Consider the following 24,485-nt stretch of genomic DNA (forward strand, 5'->3'; position numbering starts at 1 on the left):
ACATTTTTTTGCCATATTTACAGTGGACTCTGCAAAAGATGCTTTGTCTGTCCCGCTTTTTTTGTGTGTCAGGACCGACTTGAGAAACTGCAAGTCGATTCTGGTATGAGAGAACTGACTATCTGCAAGGATGTTGCCAAGGGGATGCCCAGATGTTCTAATGTTTTACCATCCTTGTGGGAGGCTTCTCTCAGGTCCTCACATGGGGTGCTGGAGCTGACAGAGGGAGCTCACCCACACTCTCCCATTGCTCCGTCTGTCCCGCTAAAAAAAGGAAAATCAGACAGTTTAGCAAGCCTTGCAAAAATGCAAATTTGTTTGATTTTTATACATATACATATACATATATATATATCTATATATATCTTGGTTGCACAGTGAGATAAACCACTGAGCTGCTGAACTAGCTGACCGAAAGGTCGGCGGTTCAAATCCGGGGAGGGGGATGAGCTCCCGCTGTTAGGCCCAGTTTCTGCCAACCAAGCAGTTCAAAAACATGCAAATGTGCGTAGTTCAATAGCTATTGCTTCTGTGGGAAGGTAATAGTGTTCAAAGGCCACATGACATTAGAGGTGTCTATGGACAATGGCGGCTCTTCAGTCTAGAAATGGAGATGAGCGCCACACTCCAGAGATGGACACGACTAGACTTAATGTCAGGGGAAACCTTTACCTTTACCTTATATATCCAGGGTCACGTAAAAGGTTCTTGCACAAATTGGGAAATTTTAAGAAGCGCAGCACTAGGTGGTGTTGGATGGGTCACAAACTCTCAGACCCAGAAAACATATTGATACCTTAAGTCACTATTCATTGGAAATGACTTGAAAGCACACAACAAAAAAGCCTTTGTGGCTGAAGAGAGGGATATAAATACTCTAAATAAATAAATAAATCCCTTAGAAATACAATGCGTATTAAAACAACACACTCATCCAGCCTTCTGGAGCTGCAGAAAGCTAATCCTTGACTTTTTCTACATGACAGCCTTTTGAGGATTTGAAGAGTGTCACCAAGTCGTCTCTTGGCCTTCCCTCTTTTTCTCTGAACGCTGTACCTATGCGTCAGTGATATCTACCTTTCAAGTTTAAATGAAACTAACCTGGGATAGGAGTCCCCTGCAGCTGAGCTTAAGAAAAGAGAGGCAGAACTACTTGCGGCCAATTTCTGTTCCATTCTGATGAAACCTGTCATTGATAAAAGAGAGTTCAAGCTTTGCTAAACCAATTAAAATGTTTTTGCCTCAGGAGGTAAATAAAAACACATGATAGAACTAAAGCAGACTGGAGAGTGGTAATCAGTACAGTAGTTCGGTATTGAACAATATTGAACACTGTAACAATAACACATAATAAATCATTTTGAAAGGTGCATTCGATATATTTTTCCAAGGACGAACAAAGTATGCTCATGAGAATTGAAAGGAGGCCCTCTGTTGATTTTATGTTGTTTTTTTTTAAAAGAAAGAAATTGCCATTTCTTTTTTAAGGGAGGATTTCCTCCCTTTCTGCGACACAGTAATGCTAAATGTTGTTCTGAAAGGAAAAAGGCAGAGAGTTGTATGCAGTACGTCTTGTGGTTGTGCAGCAGAGTAAACTGCTGAGCTGCAGAACTTGCTGACCAAAAGATTGGAGATTCGAATCCAGGGAATGGGTGAGCTCCTGCTTTAGCCCTAGCTTCTGCCAACCTAGCAATTCAAAATCATGCAAATGTGAATAGATCAATAAGTACCGCTTCTGTGAGAAGGTAAAGGCACTCCACGCAGTCATGCTAGCCACATGACCTTGGAGGTGTCTATGGACAACACCGGCTCTTTGGCTTAGAAATTGAGATGAGCATCAATCCCCAGAGTTGGACATGACTAGACTTAATGTCAGGGGAAACCTTTGTCTTTGCCTTACTTCAGCACACACACTTGTGTGATACGTTTTTGGAGAAAGATGGCAAATTGTGGGTTCTGTGCCGCATGTAGCCTCAACCACTTTTTTTGAACATCATCACATTGTACCCCCCAAATTAATATGTGCCCCCCAAGTGAGGTGGTTATTGGGTTCATAGGATCTATCGCTCCTCCCAGGAGCCTCCAGAAATGGCAGATGGTATCGCTCTCATCCACCAAGATGTGATGTGAGAATTCGGGCAAGACCAGGCGAAGTAGCCAGTCACAGCTCAGGGAATTGTGTGGATAAGTATCCTTTCTCCCATAGCAATATAGCTTAGAAGCAGGTCTCTACATACATTAGGGGGAGCCAGAAGTAAAAACAGGGCAGTAAGAAATAAGACAAGGGCCTGTTTGGAGCAGGGTAGGAGAAATGAGCAGGGTAGGAGGACTGGGCTGTGGCGCAGCTGGCTGGGAGTCAACTGCATTAAAATCACTACTGACCAAAAGGTCATGAGTTCGAAGCCAGCCCTGGTTGGAGTAAGCTCCTGACCATTTGTCTAGCTTGCCATTTGTCTAGCTTGTTGCAGCCCGAAAGAAAGTTGCATCTGTCAAGTAGAAAATTTAAGTACCGCTTATGCGGGGAGGCTTAACTAATTTAAGACATCATAAAAATCTCCAGCAGTGTGCAAAAGAATGAGGAAGTACTCCATCAGTGTCACAAGAGGACGGTGAAGCGACAGCTCCCTTGGTGGCCGGAATACCCTCATGGAGCTGGAATGTTAAAAAGCTTCTCTGTGTTTGTCTATTTTGCTGTGTATCTATGGCATTGAATGTTTGCCATTTGTATGTGCATTGTACTCCGCCCTGAGTCCCCTGCGGGGTGAGAAGGGCAGAATATAAATACTGTAAATAAATAATAAATAAACAAACTGGGTTTTAAAAGTGGAGAGTGTGTAAGATGTTCGGGTAAATGCATGACTCTTATTTGAAATTGAGGTATTTAGAACTAAGTATGGATACAATTTAAGGTTAGATGTTTGTTTTATTAGCTATTCAATCGAACTTTGCTGTTTTTATTTTCTACATCAATGTCTGGATGTTTTAATTTAATGATTAACAAGGAAAACTGATTAGAATTTAATCACACTGAACCCACGGAAGGCATATCTACATAGTCACTTTAACCCGAAACTGGCAAGAATTGGCGCTGTAGCATTTACATGATACACAGGGCTGTCTTGCCCCAATGCAAGATACAGCCAATTAACGTGATTCTGTCCTGTTTTAGATAGTGTTAAGAAATGCTCTGAAGCTTCCCTGCACTTTGGGATAATATGAGCAGTTGGGCTTGATCTGATTGGCAACAAGGGAAAATGGGGTGGCACTTCCCTTGTTCGTTGTGTGTCACTGTAGAAGTGACTTCTAAGCTATAGATATCATATATCATGTACCACAGTTGATGGTGGTTGATGGTGGTTGATGGTGGCAGGCCTAGCATTTGGTGATGGAAGGGTTAATGTAAGTCCTAGTTCTAAAGGGCTGAGTAATCTGTAAGTAAAAAAATTACGAGTGAAAGCAATTAAGGATGGAGACATGCAAGAGATAGATTGCAGCTGTATATAAGAAGCTAACCTTGGGACTGATCTTTGGGAAAAAGTATTTGTTTTATTTTGGTGGTAGATGCTGCTGTTTTGCCCCTGGTTTGTGGATTTTGATATCCTGACCTGTCTCCTGAACTCTTGGAACCCTGGAACCTTGAATCTCTAGACTGGCTTTTGACTACAGTATAGACTCTTGATCCCTGGACTTTACTAACTGAACTCTCGGTATTTTGACCACTGGATTGGACCCTTTGACTATGGCATTCTCTTGAACCTGCACCAGAATTGCTAGCAGTCTTTTTTTTATGATTCTGTGGCTGAGTGCTATCTTTATGTTTTGTATTTCAGACTATGAAAACAGCCAGAAAGTAAGTGCTGCTTTAATTAAACAGTTTGTTTTGGTTCATCTCTGCCTGTGTACCGCAGAGCACTGACATTGTGATAATAGAGAGCTTGGGGCCATTGCTCAACATCATTGCCAAAATTAGCAAAGATGCCTGCTCAACACAGAGAAGGGAGAAGGATCAGCCCTTTCTCCCCTTATGTCTCTGAGTCATGCAGGCACCTTTACTTAAACTTACAGGGTCCCCCAGTCATGGCCCTGACCTCTTTGCCGTGAATCACTGCTGTAGTGATGAATGACAGTCAAGATAAGGGTGATGGACAGCTGAATCCTACTCCAGTTGGGCAAGCAGGGGAGCTGTAGGAGAAACCTCCCAGTCTCATGAGAGAAGACCTCTAATGGAGTGAAAGGCTCCATGTCGACAAATACAGGACATGTTCTTTAAATATTACAGGCATGTGGACATGACTTGAGCTGAATGCCAGGGATTTCATCCCATGAGCGGGGGAAAGAGGGGTGAATTGCCTTCTTACCATAGTGTTTCATTCCATTCCGTTCCATTTAAAAGGAAAATAGATCATATATTCACCCCATTACACACAATGTGCATTTGTCCGTTTCTATTGTAATGCTCTGTATTCTGAGCTATCACACAGGCATGTGTGATAACCCACCTAATCTGCATTTTTTCTTCTTTTTTTAAAAAAGGGAACTTTGCAGTTGCAAAAGTCTGAAAACTAGATCTAAAAAAGGAAAAAAGATAGCCACAGTGAAGTGATATACTGGAATTGTGCAAATTCTGAAGAATATTTTTTCAAAAAAAATTCCTAAAAGTTTCATGCAAGGGGATTACTGGCAACAAAAGGAGCATCAAAGCTCATTTCAAGACCATCTATAGGAAAGCCCACACTTGAACATCACTGAAATGATCTAATATGGAGGCAACTGACAGTTCTTACCCCACATGTAAATAAGTGCCTTTACCTGCTTCTTAATTAATCAGGAGCTCTGAAGATGATTGCCACCTGACTCTGGAAACCCACATTTTAAAGACAGAGTCCCATGGGGACCTGCTGGAAGTAGTCTTTTGTCGTATGATTGACTTCGTGGGATTCTGTCTTTAAACTGTTTTTAAAGTGTGTAGAAATGGGGGACGGGACGGGGTGGGGGAGGGAGAGACCCTGCATCTGATGAGGTTTCTAAACGCAGGCAAGTCTAGTTACGGGAAACAAAATTTAACTTCACTTCTTGACAGTCAGATCCTCCTGTTGTGCATCTTGGATTTATGGCCCTTGGACTGTTGATTGGCTTTTCTGCTTGGACTCTGTGCTGATTTACAGCTTCTCGACTTCAAACGGTTATCAGATGCTTCTGGCACTTTGGCTTTTGGACATAATTCTGGCTGAGTATGAAGAGCAAGACAGGAATGCTGGACTGATTGTCTTTAGACGGAAATACATATATGTTGGTTACTTATTTTAAAGATTTATAAATAACAGGTTTCTGGGCTGGATTAGCAACCAGCACAAAACAAATTGCTATAATAAAATAATAAAAAAACAATAGCTTAGAACAATTACGAAAATTTCCCTGAAAATTCCGAGAAGATCCAATTAGCACTTGTTTAAAAGGGGGAAATGACTTTTGTACCCTGTAGTTTTCCTGGCCACCCTATTTCACATTTAGCATACTTTGTTTTTTGATTGGCCATTTAGATATACACATGGCCATAATTTACAAATCTAATTGCAATGTTTGAAATCTTGCAAGGCTTTCAAAACAGAAGGTTTTTAAAGACTGGGCAAGGGAGTTCTGTACTATTTTAACTTAATTGTTTTTAAAAGGTTTGTATCTTTTTAACTTGTTTTTTGTTCTTCTAACTTGAGGTATAAATCATTTCAATGCTGTGGATGACTTAATTTTATTTTATTTTAATGTCTACTTTTATGTTTAAAATGTGTATTCTTTTAAACTATGAGCCACTTTGAGTCCCCATTTTGTGAGGAAAGCAGGATAACAACAACAACAACAACAACAACAACAACAACAACAACAACAACAACACATGTACCTCCTAGGAAATCCCACTGTGGGAGTGAAATCAAATCAATGCTTAAGGAAACTAAATCCCTAAAAGAGAGTCATTCTGAAGCCTTTTCCTTAGGTTTTCACCACCTATTCAAAAACATTCTTCTCAATGTTGCCTGTAACTAGGGAGAAAACTACATACGTTATTTATTGTCCTTTGTGGTGACAAATAATTTAACTCAGCACATCTCTATTATAGGGAATGATGCTGTTCCTGTTCCAGTTGGGCTTTTACCTGAGGTGTCCAAATGACGCCTCAGGTAAAAGCGAGCCCTGCTTTGTCCTGAATTAATTTGATACCCCATTAGATCTGGGCCTTCCTGATCTGTGTCTAATGGGGTATTGGGCCTGTGGGGACTCACCCACGGGTAGTCCTTGGACTGCCCTGGGGAGAGTCCCCATTGTCATCTCTCTTCTTCAGACTTCTAAAAGCCCAGAGGAGCAAAATGGCATCCACCTGCTCCCCCAAGCCCCCACCCCAAAACAGTCCTAAAAATTTGCAAAAACTTACCTGGTGTTGAGATCTTTGAAGCCTCTGAGGATGAGGACAAGGATTTTCTGGGTGAGCCTGGTGTTTCTGTGGGGAAAAGCGAAAGTGTTTTTCGAGATGATGGGAATGTTTTGGGTAGATCTGTTGTTGGAGAAACAGACAGGGATTCTCATGAGAATCGGCCAGGGATCGACTTTGGAAGGAATATGGAGGAGACAGGAGGGTTACAGATAACCCAGCATTTACAGATTCGAAGGGATAGTGCAAAACAGACAAATCTGATGTTTCCAGAGACTGAAATATAAACAAAAGGAACACAGGTATGAGAAAGAGTGATGTCATGGCCAAGAGAGAACTCTGAGTTAAGAGTTCTGTTCTTGGGTCTGGATCTTGTCGTCCTGTTTAAGTTCTGTGTCTCCTGTTTGGATTACAAATCTTGTTTCAAATTTCAAGCCTTTGGGATTATAGTAAAATTCAAGTATCAAGCCTTTGGATTATGGTGATGTTCATGTTTTCAAGCTTTTTGATATAATTCTAGTTTAAGTACAACAACCCCTGGATTACAGTTTCTTGGTTTTGCTTTAAGTGATTTTGGAATTTCTATTCAGAGTTGGTCATTCATTTTTGTTAAGCTTCTAGAAACTGTTTTTATATGTGATACTCTTTTCATAATAAACATACTATTCTTGTTCATCTCTGTGGTGTTTGGGTGAAAAAGGGATCAAGTAGGCAGCTGGGCTGCCATTATGGCAGTCCTGGAGTCCTCCTGGAGCATAGAAATGATGTGCCAGAAGACCAGCGGGCAGGGCGTGTAAGAGAGAGACATCACTCCTCACCCCCCCCCCCCCAATCTCCTGGTGCATAGCTGCTGGGATGGCATGGGGACACCCCACTGGGAAAACATTGTTTGGGCAGGCATGTGGATTTAAACCCATGCCGAAGTAGGTTTTTAAATCCCACTTAGGCCTGGGTTTAAACTATGTCTGGAAGCACCCTCAGACTGCAGATACTCCAATGAGAAAATAAAAGCCACAGGGAAATTACAGACAGGAGGCAAATATGTGGAGGCAAATATGTGGCAGAAGATCAAATACTCATAGAAGAAATATGTCGCACTCTTATGATAACATTTGATCAGGCTGCCATTCTGCGACTCTGGTCAGCTAAACAATTATACATTTTCCTTTATGCTGGAGTCTTTCCTTGCAATCCTGAAATCCTCTGAGAAATATCCTAGATTTGATTTTAATTCCCAGAGAGCGATAGTATTAATGATAGGCCATGTTCCAAAGAGAAAAATGGCTAGGTTTGTTTAGACTTTTGCCAACCCTTTCTGCCCTTCCTGAACTATTGTCAGACATCAAAGGCAGAAAGTACAATTTGGAAAGGTGTTATATGAAACCTTTTCCTATAAGCAGTGTCTTTCATTTTTTCTTTTCTTTTTGGAGGGGAAAGGGGATTTTTGACTGGCAGTGTCTGTTTTTGTTTTGCCAGTTTTGGAACTCCATCACATACAAATATTTACACTGACACTCTGGAGAAAAAATCCCAGCAACACATGAAAACAGCCCACAATATCATTAACGCTTTCTTCGGTTGTAAAAGGTTTTTCACAATGCAGTAAAGTGAGAGCTAGTTGCGCTGTTTATGTTATAAGGAAGGATTGTTGCGGGGGGGGGGGGGGATTGAGTGAAATTGTTTCCAAATTGCACCGACTCCAAGGCAAACCCTATGATGACAGGGTTCTATTGACAAGAATTGTTCAGAGGGGGCTTGTCTTTGACTTCCTCTGAAATTGGGGGAGTGTGGCTTGTCCTGGATTTTCCATTGGGTTTTCATGGCCCAGCAAGATTTAAACCCTGGTCTCTAGCATCATAGGGACCATCTACACATGTCAAACCCTCCAAATCAGGTCAGAAGTTGCTCTGGATGTCCACATGGTGTGGAGCACAGGCAAAAGTAGATGACAGCACTGGACTGTGTGGAGAGTAGAACAGTTTGACTTAAAGCCAATCCATCTGTCCCCACTAACCCTGAAGTGTGGGGCTTCTCCAGAGTTTCAGAAAAACTCTAGAGTATTTTCCCACCATGTTTTACCCTGAGTTATGGTCTGGAAGTTTCTGGATCCTATCCCTGTATCAAAGCAATTTGAATTTTTCACATTGTGCTCTCTCCTCCATTAAATCATGTAATTGATTATGGAAAAGTATTGCTAGTGAAGCAACCTTAATATAATTTTACAAGAAGATCAGCCTTAGGACCTTATCATACACATGCCATAGAAAATGCCTTTAAAGTTTTATTTTATTTTATTTACCTTATTTATACCTCAGCTTTCTCAACCCCATAGAGGGCTCAAGGTAGTTTGCATATATAGGTAACAATTTGATGCCATGCAAAATGTACATATATAATAAACATATATATTAAAACAATAATTAAAAACATATCAAATCTTAAAAACACTTGTTATAGTTACGTTATCCAAAATCGTAGTCCATGGCTGTCCCAAAATTGTCATAGCACTATTCCATAATTCTCTAGTGGGATACTAACTGAACGCTTGATCCCACATCCATGTCTTTAGCCTTTTTCTGAAAGTCAGGAGGAAGGGGGCTGATCTGATGTCATTAAGGAGGGAGTTCCTTAGCCGAGGGGCCACCACTGAGAAGGCCCCGTCTCTCGTCCTCATCAGTTGCACTTGTGAAGGGGGTGGGACCAAGAGCAAGGCCTCCCCAGACTATCTTCACCTCTTAGCTGGCTTATCGAGGTTCCACCCCAGGTAAGCTGGGCTGGAACCTTTTAGTTAGACAACCTGAGGTTTTAAAAAGCTAGATTAAGGACTGGCTTCGTACCACCCCATCACACCTGCTCTTTCCTTCTCACATCTAATAAAATAATGTGCCTTTGACTTATCATATAACTGTGGGATAACTCCTTGCAATACATCCAATACTCCCCTACATCGCTGTCTCCCCTCCCCACTTTAAAAAGAAAATGGCAGATCTTGCACAATCTATTTTCTACAAAGCTGTGCTATATATGTTTGTGTGTGTGTGTGTATACACACTGCCATCTGTTTTGGCAAAGGAGAATTGAGTGGGATAAATACTTGCCCCGAAAGAGACATCACTGGCATAGAGGTTGAACTGTAGATGAACTGCAGATGGGTGTGCATGGACATGCATGGAGAAATAAAAGATGAATTAAGTCCATTCTTTCCCACTTCATAAAAGGTACTGGTGCCAGATTCTTTGCCTACAAGTGCCTACGGGTTAGCAATGAAACAGACCTTCCATCATGCGATAGGATCTGAAGGCCCGAGCAGGCAAAGGGCATCAGATGGGATATAAGACAGTGTGATAAGATTGTTATATTTCTCTGCCAAACCCTGTGTTGCTGGTTGTTCAGCTTCTGCCTTGCCAATTTGATTACTCTGCGAGAGGGATCAACTACCAACTCTTAAAGTTCCCAACAATGCAGTGCCCTGTTTCAAGCAGCAAAATATCAGGACCAAGTGGCAGGTTCATCTAGAGTGCTGTTTGGCCAGACTTGAGTCACTGTAGAACTGGATAGCAGAGGTTCAAGTTCAGATGAATGGCTTGTTTCTCATGTTGGTGACATCTTGACTGTGCTGTAGCATAACTTTTCAAAAGCACCATGGAAGCAACTAAAGCATGGAATGTCTGAAGTGCCCACTCAAGGATAAATACAGTAATAACCTTTCAATAGAAGCAGAAAAGTGTGAGTACTTTATATCATGTGCGTTATATGTATATATATCTATATACATTATGAGAAGAGTTTTGGAACACAGTGTTACCGCTCCCAACTAAGTGGGGGGGGGGGGGGAGAATACCTCTTCCATTAGTGGAAAAGTAAAAGGTAGCTTAGCACTAATGATTATAAATTGCAGCATCCTTAACAGAAACTGCAAAATCCTTTAAATTGCTTTTTGCCTTGCAGTATTAGAGTGGCTGAACATAATTTACCCCACCTAACACACGCACACTTGCTCACGCTCCTTTTCTCCATGATGTCATTATATCTAGTGCTACAATGTCATCGTAATAATAAGGATATTCTAATATTAATGCAAAGATGAAAAAATAGTATACATTTTGATGAATAATGACCCGGTGTTTTTGGATCTCCTTGCCAAGTCATATTAAAATGACAAATAATTGCAATTGCTTTGCAGAGGACTAGAACAGGCTCTGTAGTCAAAAAGCGCATTAGAGACCACTGGTGTCCATTTATTATCCTTTGTCAGGAAAACATGGTTCTTAATGAAAGGGAATGAAAGGACACTGATTGAGGACGGTGACACTAAGCTTCTTTCTCAGCCAGAGCCCTGACATGGGTATTAAGAAGCAGATTGAAAGGTTAAGATGCCAGGTTTAAAAAACAAGGATCTGAAACAATGCACCACTTGCCCCAAACCTCTATTTAAAAATGCCCTGTTTGGATACTTCGGGCAATTCCAAAATTACAATGGATCAAAAAGGGATTGCTGCAGGTACAAATAAATGTTGTTTGAAAAACAGACACAATAGTCCTTAAAGCAAGCAAGCAAGCAAGCAAGAAAAGCAACTGTGTTGCTATCTCAATCAGGGTACATCTATACCAGAGAATTAATGCAGTTTGATACCACTTTAACTGCCATGATCAATGCTATGGAATAATGTAAGCTGTGGTTTCACAAGATCTTTAGCTTTCTCTGCCAAGAATGCTGATGTCCTACCAAAGTACAAATCCCAGGATTTCAGAGCATTGAGCCATGCTGGTTGACATAATGTCCAACCACATTGATCCTACAGCGTAGAGCTGAGCCATGCAATTTTCTTCTTTCTTCTTTCTCTCTCTAGCTAGTGCTCCTGAAGCTAACACTCTCAGCTGGGGTATTCCCTCACTCTCTGTAAGTGTTAATCGATATATTTGGAGGAGTCGATTGTTTAGTAGTCCATTTGGAACAGATATATGTCTTTCAATAATTAGACCGTTTCTTGGTGCAGATGTCAACAGGGACAGCTGACCAATGATCACAGACCTTTGGAACTTGCTGGTCTCCAAACCTCAGAGTGAGCTACCTTGGCCAAATGGAATATTTCCCAGGCAGATGAACAAAAAGAGCTTAACTTTCTCCTGGTTATCTTTTTATATGTTCTAAGGAACCCCACCACAATGTCTGCATAAACCAAGGACACATTAACAGTACAGTGCTGTTACTCTACTTTAAATGCCATGGTTCCATCCTATGGAATTCTAGAATTTGTAGTTTGGCAAAACACTAGAATTCTCAAAGTTCCCCCCTCCCCAGCAAATTCCAAATGTTAGGGTTCCATAGGCTTTTTAGTGGAGTGACATATCTAATGTGAATGGTTCTCAGAACACCATGTGCTGTACAAGAAGAGCATGGTGTCTCAGCATTGCCAAGACCGCTTAGGGCCCTTCCAGACAGTCCCAAAATGCGGGTCCTGTTGGGCCTTTCTGGAGGCATCCAAGCATGTAAATCCCGCTTCGTCCTCAATTAATTTGATACCTGATCAGACCTGGGTCTTCTTGAAATGCCTGGGTCTAACGGGGCATGGGGTCTGACTTCTGCAGTTTCAGGAGTCAGTCTCCACAGCCCATCTTGGTTCTTTGGATTCTATGAGCTCGGAGAAAAAAGAGGGCAACTCCCACCCTCACTCCAAAGCCCTTGAAATAAAAAAAAACTTTCTGGGCTGCTATGCTGGTCCTCTGGCAGGCCTTCTGGCACGTAGAAATGAAGCGCCAGGAGGTAGGACAAGGGCAAGAAGGAAAATTTGGGGTGGTCTTCAGGGTGGTCCTATGCCATTGCCTAGCTTTTGGTGGGAAGTGTGGGGACAGCAATGTGGGCAAAAACTTCTTACTTTAACTCATTTTCGCCTACATTAAATTGCTGCCTGGAAGGACCCTTAACTGCCCAATGCCAAGTGGAAATGCAATGGGAACATTATAGGCAGCTGGGTTAGCCAAATATATGTTGCTGCTTGAGGTTGGGCAGCTAATGGTACTTATTTCCTCTCCACCCAAAGTGGATCTAGTAAAGAGCGCCATGAAGTAGTTGGTGATAAAAACACAACTTTATCAATTAGGAAATTAACAATTTGCTGCCCTTTTAATGGCACCAAGAATATTCCATTGGAAGCAAGCATCAAATGACAGGACTGATTAGAAAATAGCAAAAGGATGCCTTTAGAAGTCTTTAGCCAACATAATCACTGACCATACTGACTCAGGAGTTCTACGTTGATAGCCCAAAAATATATTTTGATTAGCTTAGGGATTGATCCCAACAACTTAGCACACTCTTCTTTTTAAGAGACATAAGGTATACAATTGTTATAGTTTAGGATTATTCCTACTTTAAATGATATCTTAGCGAGCCTTTCAGAAAACACAAAGAAACCCCAAAGCTTCTTTTTACTAAGATTTTCTTGACAATGACAGGAGGGACAAATTGTTCATAGATCTTGTGTTGCATCTCTGATACAGTATATTTTCAGTTCTGTAATTTTCATGTGCTGTGCTTGGACTAGAAGAAGGAAGAGACAGAATGCCAATATCTTGGTGAATAATGGACTTATTTTTCTTGTTTATAGTCTGATCTTTCTGGACTTTCATCCTCAAAACCTCCTTGTTCTAATGAGACTGGAGTGGATGATCCAGTAATGCATTTTGGACTCTGTCTAAACGTATAACTTTATGGAGGTACTCAATATGAGAAAAATGGAACCTATAAAATAGCCTTCCCCAAAATGATACTCTCAAGTTTTTTGTCAACATCCATCAGCCACAGCCTTGGGTTGTAGCCTAACATTTGGGAAAGGTGACAGATTGTGGAAGATTGACATAAAAGATGAAACATTCAGGAAACAATTCTTAAGAAAGGGTTAAGTAATTTACAATCTCATCACTTTGAACAAAGGAAGATGACAACACTTTTGTCACATTAATGCAGGGATGCACAATTTGTGGCCTATAGTCCACCTGTGGACACAAGGAATCTCACAGAGGTTATCAGGGATCAATTTTTCCCCATATTCTACAAACATTGATTTGACAATGTTTGGGAAAATTTAGTCCAAGGAAGAGGCCTTAAAAAACTGATATAGAATCATAGAATCATAGAGTTGAAAGAGACCTTGTGGGCCATCCAGTCCAACCCCCTGCCAAGAAGCAGGAAAATAACATTCAATGCACCCCTGACAGATGGCCATCCAAAAAAGGAGCCTCCACCACACTTTGGGGCAGAGAGTTCCACTGCTGAACAGCTCCCACAGTCAAGAAGTTCTTCCTAATGTTCATGTGGAATCTCCTTTCCTGTGGTTTGAAGCCATTGTTCTGTGCCCTAGTCTTCAGGACAGCAGAAAACAAGCTTGCTCTCTCCTCCCCATGTCTTTCCCTCACATTTTTATCCATGGCCCTTATCATTTCTCTTCTCAGCCTTCTCTTCTGCAGGCTAAACTTGCCCAGCTCTTTAAGCTGCTCCTCATAGGGCTTGTTCTCAGACCCTTGATCATTTTAGTCACCCTCCTTTGGACACATTCCAGCTTATAAATATCTCTCTTCAATTGTGGTGCCCAGAACTGCACACAGTATTCCTGGTGCGGTCTGACCAAGGCACAGTAGAGGAGTAGCATGACTTCCCTGGATCTAGACACTATACCACTATTCATGCAGGCCAAAATCCCATTGGCTTTTTTTTTGTCTCCGCGTGACATTGTTGGCTCATGTTTAGCTTGTTGTCCACAAGGACTCCAAGTTCTTTTTCACACGTACTGCTGTCGAGCCAGGTGTCATCCATTCTGTATCATTGCATTTCATTTTTTTTCTGTCTAAGTGGAGTATCTTGCATTTGTCTTTGTTAAACATAATGTTGTTAGTTTTGGCCAATCTTCTCTATAATCTGTGAAGATCGTTTTGAATTCTGCTTCTGTCTTCTGGGGTATTGGCTATCCCTCCCAATTTGGTGTCGTCTGCAAACTTGATGATCATGCCTTCTAGCCCTTCACCTAAGTCATAAATAAAGATGTTGAACAGATCCGGGCCCAGGACAGAACCCTGCTTATGGCATTCCACTTTTTAAAAATTAAAAACAAGCCTTTATTTATTTTAATGAAGGTGCCACACTACTCCTAGTGCAGTGGTTCCCAAATGTTGGTTCCCCAGGTTTTATTTACCTGAGCTCCCAAAGAGTTGAAGTCCAAAACATCTCAAGGAACAAAGTTTGGGAACCACTTTCACTGCAGCAGAGTTACACATTTGTGTCTTTCTGACATTTAGAATAGTACTAGAAGCTTATATGAAAAACGTACACATTGCATATCCATTATTCAAATTATTTGGATTTCGGATTTTCTCAGATTTTGGAATACCTATATTTGCATATATGTACACAATGAAATATTTTGGAGATTAGACCTAACCTAAACGCAAAATTCATATATACATATAGCCTGAAGGCAATTTTATGCAATGTTTTTAATCATTTTGTGCATGAAACAAAGTTTGGATACATTAAACCATCAGAAAGCAAAGATGTTAGTATCTCAGTTGCCCATATGGAGAATTTCAGATTCTCCGCGTTTTGGATTTCAGAATTGTAGATAAGGGATGCCCACCTTGTATTAAATGTCTTTTCTTATTTACATCAGCTCCTCAACTTGGCATCTTTCAGGTGTGTTTGATTACAGCTCCCACACCCCCACAGCTGATATAGGATAATGGGAGTTGTAGTCCAAATCATCTGGGAAACACACAATTGTGTTATGGGTGCTGTGTTTGAAGCTCATGTAGAAACAGAGCTGTTTCAAGCCATGCTGAGTTTTGTCCACCCCTACTTTTTCCTCCTACTTCTCCCTTTCTTTTCTGCCCTTTCCCCTACGTTAATTTAATAGGAAAACCCATCCTAAGATGCCAGGGAGACAAATGTACTGAAGCCCTGTTAACATTTAATCTCTTTTTAGATAGATGCAAATATTGCTGTCAATGGTATCGGCGCCGGGTCCAGCAATCATTCAAGGAGCCTGCTCATCCATTTTCCAAGCCTGGGCTCATTACAATCAGTCACCGAAAATTGTGATCCAGAATATTCGTTCTTGACGAAAACAATGGAATTAAGCCACCCCAGCCACAGAAAATTGCTTTCATATTCAAGCAGTGCTACACACATACAGATACCTTGCTGATGATTTTACTGCCCTGAACAAAATATATTGCTCCTGCCAGAAAACTGTCTTTTGGTGCTTTGTCACATACAAGTGATGATAAAATTCCAACAGAGAGACTTCTTTTTAATCTTACAGGTCATCGTTTGTACTCTGGACAATTCTCCCTTTTGTCCTCATTTAGTCTCGATAAGGAGGAAAATTCCTTTTAGTTGTCTCCAAACTTCTTTGAAGCCACACGAAATCAGAAGTCAGATTCCTGTTTGAGCACACTTTTGCAAAGTTGCTTTTATTTTTTATTTTTGTTTAAACCTTCACCATGCACAGGGAATGATTTACATCAGGAAAAATGGAAGCTTCCAGGTGTCTCTGAACCCCACTATCTCATTAGCCCCAACCTGGATGGTAAATGATCAGGAATAAAGGAAATTGTTGTTTAATCACATCTGGGGCAGGCCCATAGCCAGGATTTTGATTCGGGGGGGGGGGGGGGGAAGCTGAGTTTGATTCGGGGGAGGGGGGCTGAGTCTGAATAAAGAGGCTCTACCCTAGCAAACCTTTTGTAACGTTACCCCAATACCCCCATGCATATGGGATATATTGAGTATGGTGATCAGATCATGATATGAATAAACATAACAGTTTAAATAATGCATCAGTAAGGCCTTCTCGTGGACCACTATGAGAATTTGGGGGGGGGGGGGCTGAAGCCTCTGAAGCCCCCCCCCCCCCCGGCTACATGCCTGATCTGGGGAGTTGGCCATGGCTTCCCAGCAGAGTTTGAAATAACATTTAGGAAATTACAAGGAGATTCCTGATGCATGGACATACTTAAAGTGAGATTTAATCTGTTCAATACCTTGAAGACTACACTTTCATCCCATGCCTTAGCTACAACTTGCATTATTCCATTCCCTTGTTCTTGTTTACAGTTGGCTATGTTTTACAAGAGTTCTCACCATAAGTATTGGGAGCTGTTCTGAGTTTAAATTATTGTTTTATATGCTATTGGTTTTATTTTTATATTGTACTCTGTGTTTATTTAATGTGTTGTTTTAGGCACTTTGTGCCATATGTAAGCCACCCTGAGTCCCTTAGGGAAGATGGAGGCGGGGTACAAAAATAAAGTTATTATATTATTATTATAAGACCTCCATTCTCTAGTTTTGATCTAGTTTTGGTTCATTGGATGGTTAGTTGTTTGTTGTGAAACTGATTTCTCTTCCAGAGCTGGGAGAAAAATGAGAAAGGGATGTTGAGATAAGAAAGAAAAGAGCCTTCTGTTTTATGGGGACTACTGGAAGAGAAAGACTAATCTAAATTAGTGACTTCCGTATAATTGTGTAGCGTTCTTGATCATTAAATATACAACTCGTTGTTAATTTACAATTGAAGAATAACTACATTTAACATCAATGCAATAACGTTTTATGAGGACTTGAGTCACCTTGAAGAAATAATTAATTTTTAGTCAACACTGTTTATTTCTGTTTTAGCAAACGCCATGCTATTCCGTGACTGCACTGTATAACTAGAACTCTGTGGCCCCATCGACTTCCATGTAATGAAGTTTGTAAATGCACTGAACTTCACTATATGAGTCTACAGCAGTGGTCCTCAACCTTCCTATTGCTGCGACCCCTTAATACAGTTCTTCATGTTGTGGTGTGCCTCAACCATACAATTATTTTTGTTGCCACTTCATAACTGTAATGTTGCTACTGTTATGAATTGTAATATAAAAATCTGATATATAGAATGTATTTTCATTCACTGGACCAAATTTGGCACAAATACCCAATACGCCCAAATTTGAATACTGGTAGGGTTGGGGGGAATTGATTTTGTCATTTGGGAGTTGTAGTTGCTGGAATTTATATTTCACCTACAATCAAAGAGCATTCAGAACTCCACCAATGATGGAATTGAACCAAACTTGACACACAGAACTCCCATGACTAACAGAAAATACTGGAAGGGTTTGGTGGGCATTGACCTTGAGTTTTGAAGTTGTAGTTCACCTACATCCAAAGAGCACTGTGGACCCAAACAATGATTGATATAGGCCAAATTTGGCACAAATACTCAATATGCCGAAATGCGAACACTGGTGGAGTTTGGGAAAATGGACCGTGACATTTAGGAGTTATAGTTGCTGGGATTTACAGTTCACCTACAATCAAAGAACATTCTGAACCCCACCAATGATAGAATTGGGCCAAACTTCCCATACAGAACCCCCATGACCAACAGATAATATTGTGTTTTCTGATGGCTTCTATCACCACCTTCATGACCCCCCCCCCCAGTGGTCCCAATCCCCAGGTTGAGAAACGCTGGTCTACAGTGACCAAGTAATGCAGTTTCACACTGTATCACAGTGTAGATGGGGCCTGTGTTGCACACACAAGGACCTGAGTTCATGCCAATGAAGGAAGACATTCAGTTTCGCATTTCTGTTTCTACAATGAAATAAAAAAAAAAACCTGCCTTTTTACACTGAAAATTGCAGGTTTAAATTTTATGCAGTTTCTTTTTTTATATAAAAAAGCACAAAAAATGAGTTTGTTATTATTTCTTTTTGAAAATGCTTTCCTTTCTGGTAAGATGCTGTATCACATTGTTAATAAAGGAGCAGGTAAGTAGGATGTTTTGTGATTTTGAGCTACAAAGCAAGAAATTCTCATAAACTGCGCTGTTGGGTTATAAATTAAACGCAATAACCGCAGATCATTGTGAAATTCACTTAGACGGCTTGCAAATCTCTGTTTTCCCCTCAGTGTTTTGATTCAGCAGATGCAGGAAACACTTTTCTTAAGCAAGAAGGATGCAGAGAGGTGAGAAATTTGTATTAGTTGCAATGTGATAGGCAATGTGTATGTGTGTGTGTGATTCACTTCTAAGCTTTATTTCTAAGCTACTGTGTTGACAAATGAATCAGACATTTATTGGTTCTGTGGGACTCACATGAATGGCTTTGATTGGCCAGATCTCTGGCTAGGTTTGAAGGTTATATGAAGACTTTGTCATTCCATGGCCAGCTCTGACAAGCACTATCCGCTGAAAGGTTTTGCTGGATTCTAGCAGATAAATGCAAGACATTCTAGACGAGAAGTTCAATTATTTTGCTTTGTCACTATACCTCATTAAAGGCACTGTTCAATCCGCAGTTTTTGTCTCTGGTCACTCAGGGTCACTGAATGTACAAGAGTTTAATAATCAATAAACAGTTTGTAATTGCATGGGTTCTAATGTGAATGGCTGCATCTCTCTCCAGACAAACTCTCACGAGGCTTGGTAGACAGATAACTAAGGATGGAATTTGCAGTTTAGGAACAAGTGATGACAAGTATGGGGTACTTTGAAAAATAAAGTTTTGTTAACATTAAAATGATGTTAACTAGCATGGAATGGGCCCAAGATGACTTTTTACTAATTCAGTGTAAATGCATAACATAATGTTTCATGCTCTACTATGAATGACTCTATCAAAAGAACAACATCTCAGGTGGGACTAGAGAAGTTCTAGGTCAGTGTTTCTCAACCTTACTAATGTCTGACCCCTTAATACAGTTCCTCAAATTGATAATGATAAATAATAACAATGCTCGCGACACATTCATTTTTAGAGTGAGTAGGATATTGCAATGCTCATTTTGCAAAGAAATGGAACAACACTTTTGCTACTTTTGCTCAGTAATGAACCAATAGACTATATCAGTAACAATCTGCTGCCTTTTTGTGTCACTCCAAATAGTCTAACCCGAATACAGTGTTTTTCAACCTTCCTTATGCCACGACCCCTCAATACAGTTCCTCATATTATGGTGACCCCCCACCATAAAATTATTTTCATTGCTACTTCATGACTGTAATTTTGCTACTGTTGTGAATTATAATGTAAATATCTGTTATGCAGGATGTATTTTCATTCTCTGGACCAAATTTGGCATAAGTATCCAATACCCAAATTTGAATACTGATGGAGTTGGGGGATTGTTTTTGTCATTTGGGAGTTTTAGTTACTGGGATTTATACTTCACCTACAATCAAAAAGCATTCTGAACCCCACCAATGATGTAATTGGGCCAAACTTCCCACACAGAACTCCTCCCCGACTAATAGAAAATACTGGAGGAATTTGGGAGGAATTGACAGTGATTTAGGGGAGAGCACGTCTGCTCTCCTCTCCTCACTTGAAGTCTCAGAAACAGCCCTCCCCTTGGCTGAGAGGCTGGCCATTAACAACAGGAAGAGGGCTTTTGGTGGGAAGATTTGCTGTCTGTTTCCAAAAAGGAAGAGAAGGATAGGCAGAGAGATCTTCAGCCTTCTCTGCCAAAGGGGTTCCTACGACCATCAGAAATATGTGTTTTCTGATGGTTTTTGGCAACCCCTCTGAAACCCTCCTTATGACTCCCCCAGGGGTCCCAACCCCCAGGTTGATAAATGCTGTTCTAGGTCACTTCTTCAAGCAACCAGAAATAGTTGGAAGCCCATTTAGTGCCTTGTTTTGATAAAGAATTGCAGTTCCTGAAGATTTCTCATTTTGGTAAAACTAGAAGACCCGAAAGTCACAAAAATGTTGCAGAATCCAGGGACATCAAGAAGGATTATAAAGATCAGCAGGACAGGGGATCCCTTCTTTTCACTGATAGAGGGAAGTCATGATCCCACTCTGTTTTGCTTTGGTTAGACCTCTCCTGGAATGTTGAAGTGTTGAATTCTGGACACCAAAATTCAGAAAAAATATGGACAAGCTGGAACGTATCCAGAGGAGGGTGATCAAAATGATTAAAGGTTTGGAAATGAAGCCCTATGAGAAGTGGCTTAGAGAGCTAGGTATGTTTATCTTGGATAAAAGGGGAAAGGACACAGCATATGACCGGCAAATTAACCTGTATGATGAGGTCGTGGGTGATCTTAAGCAAATCACATTCTCTCATCCTCAGAGGAAAACAGTGGCACACTTTCTCTGATTTGTTTTTAATGATTGTTTGAATGTATATGTTTATTTTCTTATATATGTTTGTATGGCATTGAATCGCTGCCTATATATGTAAGCTACCTCAAGTCCCCTACAGAGTGATAAAGGTGGGGTATAAATTTGCTAAATAAATAGATAAATAAATAAATAAATATTGCCTATGGCTAGAAACAGAGATTTGATGGTGACCAGCCCACCCTTGGCCTCAGCTCCTCAAAACGGGAGGCACATGAGGGGCGGCTCAGGCAAGCAGTTCTAATTCTTCATCACCTCCTTTTTGCTCTGCTTAGGGAAATTGCTGTATGTATGTCTGAACCAGTCCTACTTTCTAAATACATACTGTCAAATTTAATTTAATTGGGCTGTTGATTTATAGGTTGTCTTTCTACAAAAGGACTGTGTTTAGATTTAGCATGTCCATTTTTTCCCATATAATCTTAATAAAGAGATCAAGGTTGCTGCCAAATATTTTGCTGTTGACATCACAGATATACCACATATGTAATTTTCTTGTTTTATTCGAAAATCAAATGTTCTTAACCTTCCCTCTGAGCAGAATTAATTTGCAAGGGAAAAAAAATTAATCCACAGAGTTCACTTTGCTCAGTGGCCTTGAAAAATTACTCTAGAATTCTGTTATGGTTCATTCTACTTGATGAAGCTCCCAGAGATAAAAAGATAGTAAAAAGACTGTGGAGAGTTTTGCGCACATTGGATAGCGTGCCATGTTTTATTTAAACAGTAGGGGGATTAAAAAAAAAACATGTGCAGCACAAGAATTTAAGGCTAGATAAATCTGTCCATTTCACTTTCTTGTATATTCAAAGTGTTTAAATGTCAAGTTTTCTCTGTTAAAGCTATGAAGAAATATACCATTTTGGAATAAGGTGAATAGAATCTCCAGACAAATCCAAGGGGTACAGCTATTATTTATTTATTTATTTAAAACATTTATATTCCGCCCTTCTCACCCGGAAGGGGTCTCAGGGCGGAGCCCAGCATACACACGGCAAACATTCAATGCCGGGACACAAATTTACATAAACATTAAAAAACATTTATCAAAATATTAAAACATTCCATTGAAAATCATCCTATAAAGGGGAAACTAACATGACTTCTTAAGAGCTAACCCAGAAAAATGCTTGTACCTCTTTTAAATTGTATGTCTTGGTCCTACAGAAGAATGGGTTGACATTGTGAACCCATTGGTGTGTCTAATTCACTGTGATAGCAAGGGACCAGAGAATGGCTTGGTTACTTTGCCATGATTGGAAAATGATTCTGTGTCTTAAAGGAGGCTATACATGATCGACTTACAGCTAGTCTATAGTCAAAACAAAATTGAGTTAGTTAGTTTAATGGAAATTTTCCCACCACATACGCTTTGCAGGAGTGACTTGGTAACCTTTGCAAACTATATTAGGTTTTGGGTTGTTGTAGGTTTTTCAACCCAAAAAACCTACAACAACCCAGTGATTCCAGCCATGAAAGCCTTCGACAATATATTAGGTCTTTCTTAAACAAGGCTGATAAAGTGCAATAATGGTAGGATGAAAATGTATTTAGATGGGTCTCATTGCATTTGAAAAGTGATTAGATCCCTTAGATTGTCCCTTTACACTGATGAGAAAAACTCATCAATGTATCCAATATTGCTGTTGTTCCACCACTCTTCTTTGTGTGATAATTTCCTCCTACTGTGGTCCGTGCTGCAAAATGGAGGAAGGTCTCACAAGAATGACAAAACTACACGACTGTATGGTTGGAGCAAACCACAGGATGCATGCGTCAGATAGAGTAATGGAAGACTAATCATTCCATTAATAAAATGACAACATTGTGCAATTGTCCTGAGGTTTGAAAATTATTGTCCCAATAATGATATGTTTCCATTTGCTTAAACAATATAACTGACATAAGACAATAGGTTATTGTGATACAGCTCGGGGCTCTCATTTAGTTCAGATTCTGATCTGCCAAGATGAGAGACAGAAGCGTATCTCCTTGAATAAAGCTGGATCTGTGATTCACCATCATGGCCTACTAATCTTTCCATAGTGAGGCTGGGAGAATCACCAGCATAGGGAGGAACATGATGCACCTATCTATTATACCTTTACTTTTTGCCTTTCAAACAAAAGACCGAGCAGCTATGAATCAGCACCATGCAGAGTTTTAAAAGCTGAGCACTTAAAGGTCTCTTTTTTATAGTAAATATGTCAGTTTCATTTTCTTTCACATTTGTTTTTTTTTAAAATCAGGTTCTTTTCGACATGTTTTTGGTTCAAATATATTTGCAAATTATCAATATAAAACCACTCCAAATGAACTTTTACCCCAGAGTAGAGCCTTGTATTAGGTATTAGGGCAGCAATTCTCAACCTGGGGTTGAGACTCCTGGGGCAGGGGTCACGAGGGGGTTTCAGGGGTCGCTAAAGACCAACCACCAGAAAACATATATTTCTGATGGTCTTAGGAACCCCTTTGGCAGAGAAGGCTGAAGATCTCTCCACCTGTCTTTCTCTTCCTTTTTGGAAACAGACAGCAAATCCTCCTACCAAAGCCTTCCTCTGCTGTGATTGGCCGGCCTCCCAGCCAAGGGGAGGGCTCTTTCTGAGACTTCAAGTGAGGAGGGGAAAGAAAGTATGTTCGGTGCATTACAGTGTAGTGTGCATTTGTGGGTGAGGGAGAGCATGCAAGGTGGGAGGAAGGCTCATGCCAGTGAGTCCCTTCAAGGCATGGGGGGTCTGTGTGGGAAATTTGGCCCAATTATATCATTAGTGGGGTTCAAAATGCTCTTTGATTGTAGGGGAATTATAAATCCTAGCAAATACATCTCCCAAATGTCAAGGTCTATTTTCCTCAAACTCCACCAGTGTTCACACTTGGGCATATTGAGTATTTGTGCCAAGGTTGGTCCAGATCCATCATTGTTTGAGTCCATAGTACTCCCTTGATGTAGGTGAACTACAACTCAAAGTCAATGGCCACCAAACCCTTCCAGTATTTTCTGTTGGTCATGGGAGTTCTGTGTGCCAAGTTTGTTTCAATTCCATCGTTGGTGGAGTTCATAATACTCTTTGATTATAGGTGAACTATAAATCCCAGCAACTACAACTTCCGAATGACAAAATCTAACCCCCCCCCCCACATCACCAGTATTCAATTTTCAGCGTATTGGGTATTTGTGCTAAATTTGGTCCAGTGAATGATAATACATCCTGCACATCAGATTTTGACATTATCATTCACAACAGTAGCAAAATTACAGTTATGAAATAGCAACAAAAATAATTTTATAGTTGGGGGTCACCACAACATGAGGAACTATATTAAGAGTTTACTGGATTAGGAAGGTTGAGAAACATTGTATTAGCATAAGACAATTTGGAGTGACAAGGCAGCAGATTGTTAGCGATATAGTCTATGGTTCATTACAGAGCAAAAGTAACAAAAGATGTCATTGTTTCATTACCTTGCAAAATGAGCATTGCGATGTCCTCCTCACTCTAAAAAATTAATGTGTTGCGAGCATTGTCATTATTTGTGACATATTTCCTTGAAGCTATATCCCTTACACACCCACCGAAAACCATTGCATTATTTATGTAGATCCATGTATAAACTGGCATTGGACTTTCACCATCTCTCACATGGCATTACTGAAGATTTCTTTTCCTTTGCTAAATCAGGTGTCACATTTATCACTTTCAGTATCATAGGTCTTCATTGAGTCAAATAAACCATATTTTGATTACCACCCTGGAAAAATATAAATGCTAAATACTATTTAACTGTATTTTATAAGATGGAAAAGTATATATTTTTCCCTTTCTAGTGACCTTTTATTGCCTTGTGAATAAAAAAATAATTTACCAGGCAGAAATAACAGTTCAAGGAA

The sequence above is a fragment of the Anolis sagrei genome, chromosome 6, assembly GCF_037176765.1.
Source record: "Anolis sagrei isolate rAnoSag1 chromosome 6, rAnoSag1.mat, whole genome shotgun sequence".
Classification (NCBI taxonomy): Eukaryota; Metazoa; Chordata; class Lepidosauria; order Squamata; family Dactyloidae; genus Anolis; species Anolis sagrei.